Source organism: Benincasa hispida, chromosome 3, assembly GCF_027475165.1.
Source record: "Benincasa hispida cultivar pf3 chromosome 3, pf3_genome.v1.1, whole genome shotgun sequence".
NCBI lineage: Eukaryota > Viridiplantae > Streptophyta > Magnoliopsida > Cucurbitales > Cucurbitaceae > Benincasa > Benincasa hispida.
This window is the reverse complement of record NC_143480.1, coordinates 58,432,564-58,440,221: the sequence shown is the minus strand read 5'-3', so window position 1 is coordinate 58,440,221 and position 7,658 is coordinate 58,432,564. Positions and strand designations below refer to the sequence as shown.

At 30.2% G+C, this 7,658-nt stretch overlaps 1 pseudogene across 1 annotated transcript; it reads left to right on the top strand.

Annotated features, from left to right (window-relative positions):
• Positions 1 to 2,144: 2,144 nt before the first annotated feature.
• Positions 2,145 to 6,314, top strand: LOC120069753 (MADS-box transcription factor 23-like; annotated as a pseudogene). Its single transcript, XR_016528581.1, has 8 exons — positions 2,145 to 2,510; positions 3,143 to 3,224; positions 3,319 to 3,386; positions 3,669 to 3,768; positions 3,845 to 3,886; positions 4,557 to 4,598; positions 4,697 to 4,854; positions 6,010 to 6,314. The product of XR_016528581.1 is annotated as an MADS-box transcription factor 23-like (transcript).
• The last annotated feature ends 1,344 nt before the right edge of the window (positions 6,315 to 7,658 follow it).

The following is a 7,658-nucleotide window of genomic DNA, read 5'->3' as shown; positions in this document are numbered from 1 at the left end:
CATACTAGAATTTTTTTATGACATGGACTAAATCATTACAACTACAAATACTAAATCGTTACTTATTAAAGTTCAAGGACTAAATTGTTACAAATTTTAAAATAAGTGATTAAATCGTTAGCATTTAAAGTTTAAGAATTAACTACTACTTCCATGAAAGTTTAAGGACCAAAAATATTTTTTAACAAAAATTTTACTAGTTTAAACTGCGTTTAATTTTCTTGTAGAAACTATTTAAAGGGGTTTTTACCTTACCATAGAGATTATGAGTTTTTATTTTTTTATTTTTTTAAGTATTTATGAATGACTTAACTTCTAAATTATACAGACTAAATCTTAATTTTCTCTAAATTAAAAACCAAATTTATAATTTAATTAAAGTTTACCTTTCAAAAACCTAAAATAGTAAACTAAAGAACCTAAACAAATTGTATTTTTATTTTTAAAAAAGGAATCTAACAACATTTTAAACAAATTGCATGTAAAAACAAATCTAATATCAAACAAAACAAATTGCATTTAAAAGATCTAATTCAAAAGAATCATAAAAGGAAAGTGAACCAAATAAAGGAATCTAAGGAAAAAAAATGACCTTTTTATACCTTCTATACTAAGAATTGTTAGCCATAATTGGCAATTTGACTCACATCAATCTGGCAAGCCTATTTTTGGTTCACTCCTTTCCCTTCTAAGATTTTATTCCTTGCTACTAAATGGACTATGTGACCTAACATCAATTAGTTTAAAAAGCTTGAATTTTGTAATATATGAGTTGCATGTTTTATCTTTTTAGTTTTTGGAGAGGAATGACTTTTTTAAAGGTTTAATTTATATAGGTTATATTTATTATCCCTTGAATTTGCAATCTAACTTGTAAAGTTTTGTAAGATATATAGGAAAAAAAATACCTTTTTTTTTTTGTTCTTTTCTAATTTGAGTATAGCTTTTTGTTAAGATATATGAAATAAAGGATTCATTTTTATCAACTTAAGTATAATTCAACTAGTTAAGATATATATCATTGACCAAAAGGTCATAGGTTCGATCTCCAACATCCACACATGGTCATATAATAGTAATAAGAATATGAAAAAAGTTCATGTCTGACTCTAAACTTGACATGTTATATTAATTTTAACCCTAAACTTTTAGTTTCATTAATTTTAACCTCAAACTTGACAGATTGTATAACTTTTAATCCTAAACTTTAAATTTCATCAATTTATACCTCAAAATTCAATAATCTTATCAATTCACACCCTTGATTAAATCTTATTAGGGTTTAAATTGATACGTTCTACCAAAATTTGAGGTTTAAATCAATAAAATTGAAAGTTTAAAGCTAAAAAGTTGATATAGTTTAACAAGTTCGAGGCTTTGAATTCAACATTTTAGGATTAAAATTGACAAAATCGACCAAGATTAGGGTCAAAAATGATTTTTTCCATAATAATAATAATAAAAACCTTGATCTAGCAAATTTTTATTTTGTATTCCTTTTGATAATATGTGAGGGGTGAGGAAATCAACACTTGGTATCGAGGTTGATAATACAAGTTTTATGTCATATGAGATATGCTCATTCCGGCCTTGTTATTGCCAACTTGAGTATAATTGAATGTTAAGACGTATAACGTGGGCTAAAAGATCAAAGATTCAATCTTCCACTTACACACATTGTTGATCACAAATAAAAAGAAGACTTGCTTTGCTAATTTGAGTATAGTTTCATGCTAAGACATTTGAACTAAATAATTTTGCTATTACAATTCAATAGGTTAAGACACATATTGTCGACAAACAAGGTAAGATGTTCGATCCTCCATTGTGAATCTCAAATAAAAATACAAACACAAATACTTTTTCCTACCAATTTGAATATAACTCAATGCTAAGACATCACATCACAAGTTTGTATTTAAAGTTAGAGGTTGGAATTTTCATCGGTCTAAGAAAATATAAAAAAGAGGAATTTTCTTAAAAAAAAAAAATCCCTTCAAACGCGGGGTTTGAAACAAGCGAGTTGATGCCAATATTGGATAAATTCTACGTTAGGAATAGGAATGGTCACCCCCTTTATGCTTGCATACTAATTATAGTCGAACTTACCTTTCATAGTCTCCCAAAAAGCAAACCCCCTAAAATTCCCAAATCCATTTTCCAAAGCTTCAATTTCATTATTCAACACAGCAATGCGTTTCTTTTTTAAGCAATTCATTCCCCTTTTTCCCATTTCAAATTCTCCTTTAACTCTCTATTTTGTTTGATATTTCATTCATGTTTCTCCCCCAACAAAACCCTCTTCTTCCTCCAACTCCCAAATCCACCATGGGAAGAGGCAGAGTCGAGATCAAGAAGATTGAGAATATCAACAGCAGACAAGTTACTTTCTCCAAACGCCGTAATGGGTTGATGAAAAAGGCCAAAGAATTGTCTGTTCTTTGTGATGCTGAGGTCGCCATTGTTGTCTTCTCCAGCACTGGAAGGCTTTATGAATTCTCCAGTACCAGGTACAATAATACAAACTTGTTTTATGTTTTCAGGGTTTTACTTCTTTTCTTCTCTGCATTTTTGTTCCTCATGATGATGTTGTTTAAAGGGGTTTTGAGTTTTTGTTGATTGTTTGATTGTCACTAGAATAATTGGGTTTTTGTGATATGGGAGATTCAGTAATAGTACAAACTTTGCTTTGGTGAAAGCTTTATGCAATGGAAGGGTTTTTATACCTTTTGTTTTTTTGGTCTTTAGTGAGTGTTTCTTCTCAGTGAACCCACATCAAAGGTAATATTTGGCATCTTACTAGTGGAGATACTTTTTAAAATGTGGGGTTGTCTTCTCTCTCTTACTGTTTTCTTGTGTGTGTGTGTTTTTTTTTATTCTATAGGAATGAGAAACATAATTTCATTTTTGATATTATATGAATCAAGTTTGGTTTTCTTCACTTTGAGATTAGTAAAATGGACAGGGAAAACCCAAAGAAGAAGAGAATAATGGTCATATATAGTTCTATTTTATAAGGCAAATTATCAGATCATTCAAAGTTGGTTTGCAATAATTAGTCACTGAAATTAAAAATACACTAAACTTTCATTTTGAAAAGGTGCTTAGTTATTGACTGTGTTTTGTTCTCTCTGTTTTAAAGCATGGAACATACACTTTCAAGATACAGAGGACAGGGCATGGAGTTGGATTTTCCAAAAGAGACTTTGGACCACCCAACACAAGTAAATAAATGCATTACATTTATGGCCTAATTTTCTCTCTCTTATTTTTTATTTTTCTGCTGAAATTCTCTTGCATTTTTCTTTTGGAAAATAGCTGCCACCATCTGATTCTGATGCAAAGTCATCTCAAGAGGAGATCGTAAAGCTAAAGCTAGCATATATGTAAGTCAATAAGTTTCTTATTTGTTTGTCAGCTGTTCTTCTTGATCCTCACCTAAGCTTCTTGTTCTATTCAAATTTGCAATAGAAGGAAATGACCTGAAGTCATTAAAAGAATTAGCACTTAGTTGAGACACTGCAATAAAAGAGTTCAGTACAAGTTATATGTGATCATTTTACCAATTTATTTGCTTAACATCCTAGAAGATGACTTAAAAAACCTGTTATATGGGTAATAACTCTCTTAGTTTCTATTTTCTTTCTTGTGTAATCTGAATTTTATAGGCAGATGAGAGGCCAGGAACTGGATAGTTTGAGCTTTACAGACCTACAAAACTTAGAAAATCAGTTGCGGGAAGGGATCGTATCTATCAAAGACAAGAAGGTACCTTGAGAAATAGAATATACATGTTCATTTTTGTACTTGTATGCTTTCCTTGGCTGAGACATTGGTTTTGTAGGAGACATTACTTTTGGAGCAGCTCCAAAGGTATAGATCACAGGTAACTTGGTTATCCCTTTTTTTCTTTTAATGATTTATTTCTTTGTATGTTTCTTAGAATCCAAAGAAGTTTTATCACAGAAGATTTTGGTTTGGATGTTGAATTGGTGACGTGTTATTTATGATGATTTTGTAAATGGCTTAAGGAACTTTATTACAGTCACTTTGAGATAAAAAGAATCATGTTACTGACACATATCGAAGAAATATTCTTTTTTGATACATCGTTAATTTTCGTTATAATTTCATTCTTCCTTTCCAACTTTATACTACAATCTATTCATCTCGTGATCCCGTTTTCATTTTTTACAGCAGCTCTCGAGTAAAACTTACTGAAAATTTTCTTTTCTGCAAGATTTTGTTTGATTTGAACATAATTGATCGTGGTTGTTTATCATCTTAAATGCAATAAAATGAGAAGACAATTGTAATGTAACCAACTTTGGTGCATGGTACGATGGAAAGTAACTTGATAATACGAATAAAATGGTACTGGGAAAATTTTTAAATTTAGACTGATGGATGAACTGATTCAAATTAGAAGTCTTCTATTAGTTTATGTGGAAGCAGGGAGTCATGAACTTGTATAAACACAATCTCATGAAACTAATCTCTCTTGATCTTAGTGGTTGAGTACTAAATATTTCCCATCTGATTTTATTTACTTTTAGGGGGAGGTAGTCATTTCAGAAAATGAGATGCTGCGAAAACAGGCAAGTTTTTGGCTTCACGAGTAGTTCAACTTGGATTTCTGAGATTGTAAGAATGGCCATTAATGGTGTATAATTTTCTTCCTTTCAATTATTTATAGCTAGAGGAGTTTCAGCAGAGAAATAATGCACCACTTCAGGAGTCCAGCCCCCTTCAGAGATCCTGCTTCTCGGATTCGAAAACCGCTTCTACCAACGAGACCGAGGCAGAGACCGAGGCAGAGGAAAATGACTGCTCAGAAATTTCCTTGCATCTGGGGTAAACTTTAAATTTTTTTTTTTTTTTTTAAAAAAAAATTACAGTTTTTTCAAATTTCAAAAACAAAAGTAGGTTTTTGACAATGAATTTTTCAGTATTTAGCTTGGATTATGAAAAGGGTAAGTAAGCTGACTATATAGAAGGAAAAATGTGACTATATATTATTTTTAAAACAGAAGCAAAAACAAAATTATTATCAAGGTGTGTCTTTTATCTTTTTATGTTTCTTTTTATGGCTTATTTTCTTGAATGTTTTTCTGAATGTTCCTGTTTTTTCTCTAAGGATGTCATTAATAGTTTGAAAATCGTGTGTTCATAAATTCCTTTTTTTTTTTGCCTTCAAATGAAATCCGTGTGGAACATGAACATGATTAGCAGCAACTACAAACTTTTTTTTATAGGGACTGCTTTTATTGCAACAGAACTTTATCATTCTCTTGTAGGCTATGAGCAAGCAAGAGCAATAAAGCAGAGCTTCTTTTTATGATGGGTTTACTGTTTGTAATTGATTAATGATTCCATATAATGCTCCTGAGAGTATCCTTCACATAGAGAAAACAAGGTTAAAAAATACCTTTGTTCCTTTACTTTTGTAGTGATTTAGTCCCAATAACTTTAAATTTGTAACAATTTAACCCTTAATTTTAGTACGTAACAATTTAACTTACGCATGATTTAGTGTTTACGAGGTAAAATGTTGTTAAGATTTTAATGAAAGTTTTATAATAGATAGTTAAATAAACCGAAACTAGTTAGACCAAATATGTTAATCATAATAGAGATTAAATAATTACATTGTAAAATTTTTTATGTTAACACCTTGATGGGACTTTTTCATAGTAGGGATAAAATTGTTACAAAATTTAAACTACAATGATTAGAATTGTTCTATACTAAAGTTCAAAGACTAAATCATTATAAATTTAAAATTGTTGAGACAATTTTGTTTCATTTTAAAGTTCAAGGACTAAATCGTTTACTTCGATGATTAGATTGTTTATTGTTCTTTTTTTTCACAAGAGTAGTAAATTGCTTGACCTCATAAATAACTTATGGCATCTAAATTTTTTCGTTTTTCCCTTGTTCAATTAATTTTAAGTAGGACTAACAGCCCAATGACCTCAGTTAAATAACGAAATCTAAAATTTTTATTAGGTTGTCGTTGGATGGTCAACGAAAAAGGAAACGATCGATTGAAGGTGCGAGCAATGATACAACATGCAGTCAATTAGATCTGGAAAGGGGATGCAATTTTAGCAAACGATGAACTCTCTCGTTGTTTTGGTCTGTAACAGACTCGGGTTTGGGTTCGGGTTTTGTTTTCGATATTCTAATTCAACTGGGATCAGAGAATCATAGAGGTAGAGCCATACTACAATGAATTGTCCAGTCACCACAGTTTATATTGATATAATAGACTTGTTATTTTTAATGAAATTTGATACAACTATTGTAGTCAATTTGAGCACTGATTTTCTTCCTTCTTTTTAATTCTTTTGGATTGTAAATGAACAAGTTTTGGTATATGAAGATGAGCAATGAAGGCTACATCAAAGACATAATAAAGGGAAGTTTCATTTTTGGTTTGGTTTACGTCACCCTCATCATTACGTTGACCCAGTCCAGCCCAATCCTAAAAAATAAAGATCCAAGCTCCAAGCTCGATCCCAAGCCTAAGGACCTAAGACATTGTTTGGGCTTAGATTAGGATAGCCCAACCTTCAATAGCAAAGCCCACGGCTCAACTCTTGGACTTGGCTTTTTGGATCAAAGTTTGGGCCAAGCTTGGATTGGGCTTATATATATATATATATGCATATTTTAGATTTTTTTAATAAAATATTATTAAAATTTATTAAATATGTATTTTTATTCAATTTATTTTATATTTTAATTTTTTTTTTTTTATAAAATTATTGATATTATAAAGTTTTATTTAGTATTTAATCATCTTAAAAAGTTTTATTTGGTTTTGTCTTTAAAAATTTGATGTTAACTAAAAGGGAAATTATTATAAATGAAAAAAAATATGAAACTATTTATCCATACTAGCTAAAACAAGATTAGCTCATTTGGTAAATCTAGTATATTAGCCAATTTTAATTTTTTAATATAATAAATTTAGTTATAATTACTAAAATATTTTTTAGTTATTAAAATTAACCATTTCAATGTAAATACTAAATTTAATTAATTTTGAATAATAAAAAAATAAAATAATATAATAAAATAAGAATTTTTTCCATGAGGACCTGAATCCCCAAACGTGAATTCTCAACCTCGACCCCATCCTCTCAACATGGGGAATAGGGCAAGGACAATCTATTTTAGATTGATTGGACTATTTAATTTTAGATTTATTAGACTGCCTATTTTAGACTAATTGGACTGTTTAATTTAGACAGATTGGATTGTTAATTTTATGATATAGATTGGATGGGTTGTTTTGACTGTGACGTTATGTAAGGTTAATTGAGGACGTACTGGTAATTTTACCCATAAGATAAACGACTATAAATGTAACAAAGGAGTTGTATGTGATCTGATGCATGGTAAGTTTATATGAATCTTGTTAACTTCTTTATTTGGGCAGGTGTACACATACGATTGATTGTGTGCTCCTCCGGGACCATACCATGACTGTATATATGAACATTTATAATTGATTGTGTACCTTCGCTATACACATCAACGACCGACATATGCTCCCTTGGGACACACATACAATTGATTTGTGCACCTTCGGAATAGACACTATGACTGATGCATGTTCCATCGGGATCGCGTTTATGACTGATATGTGA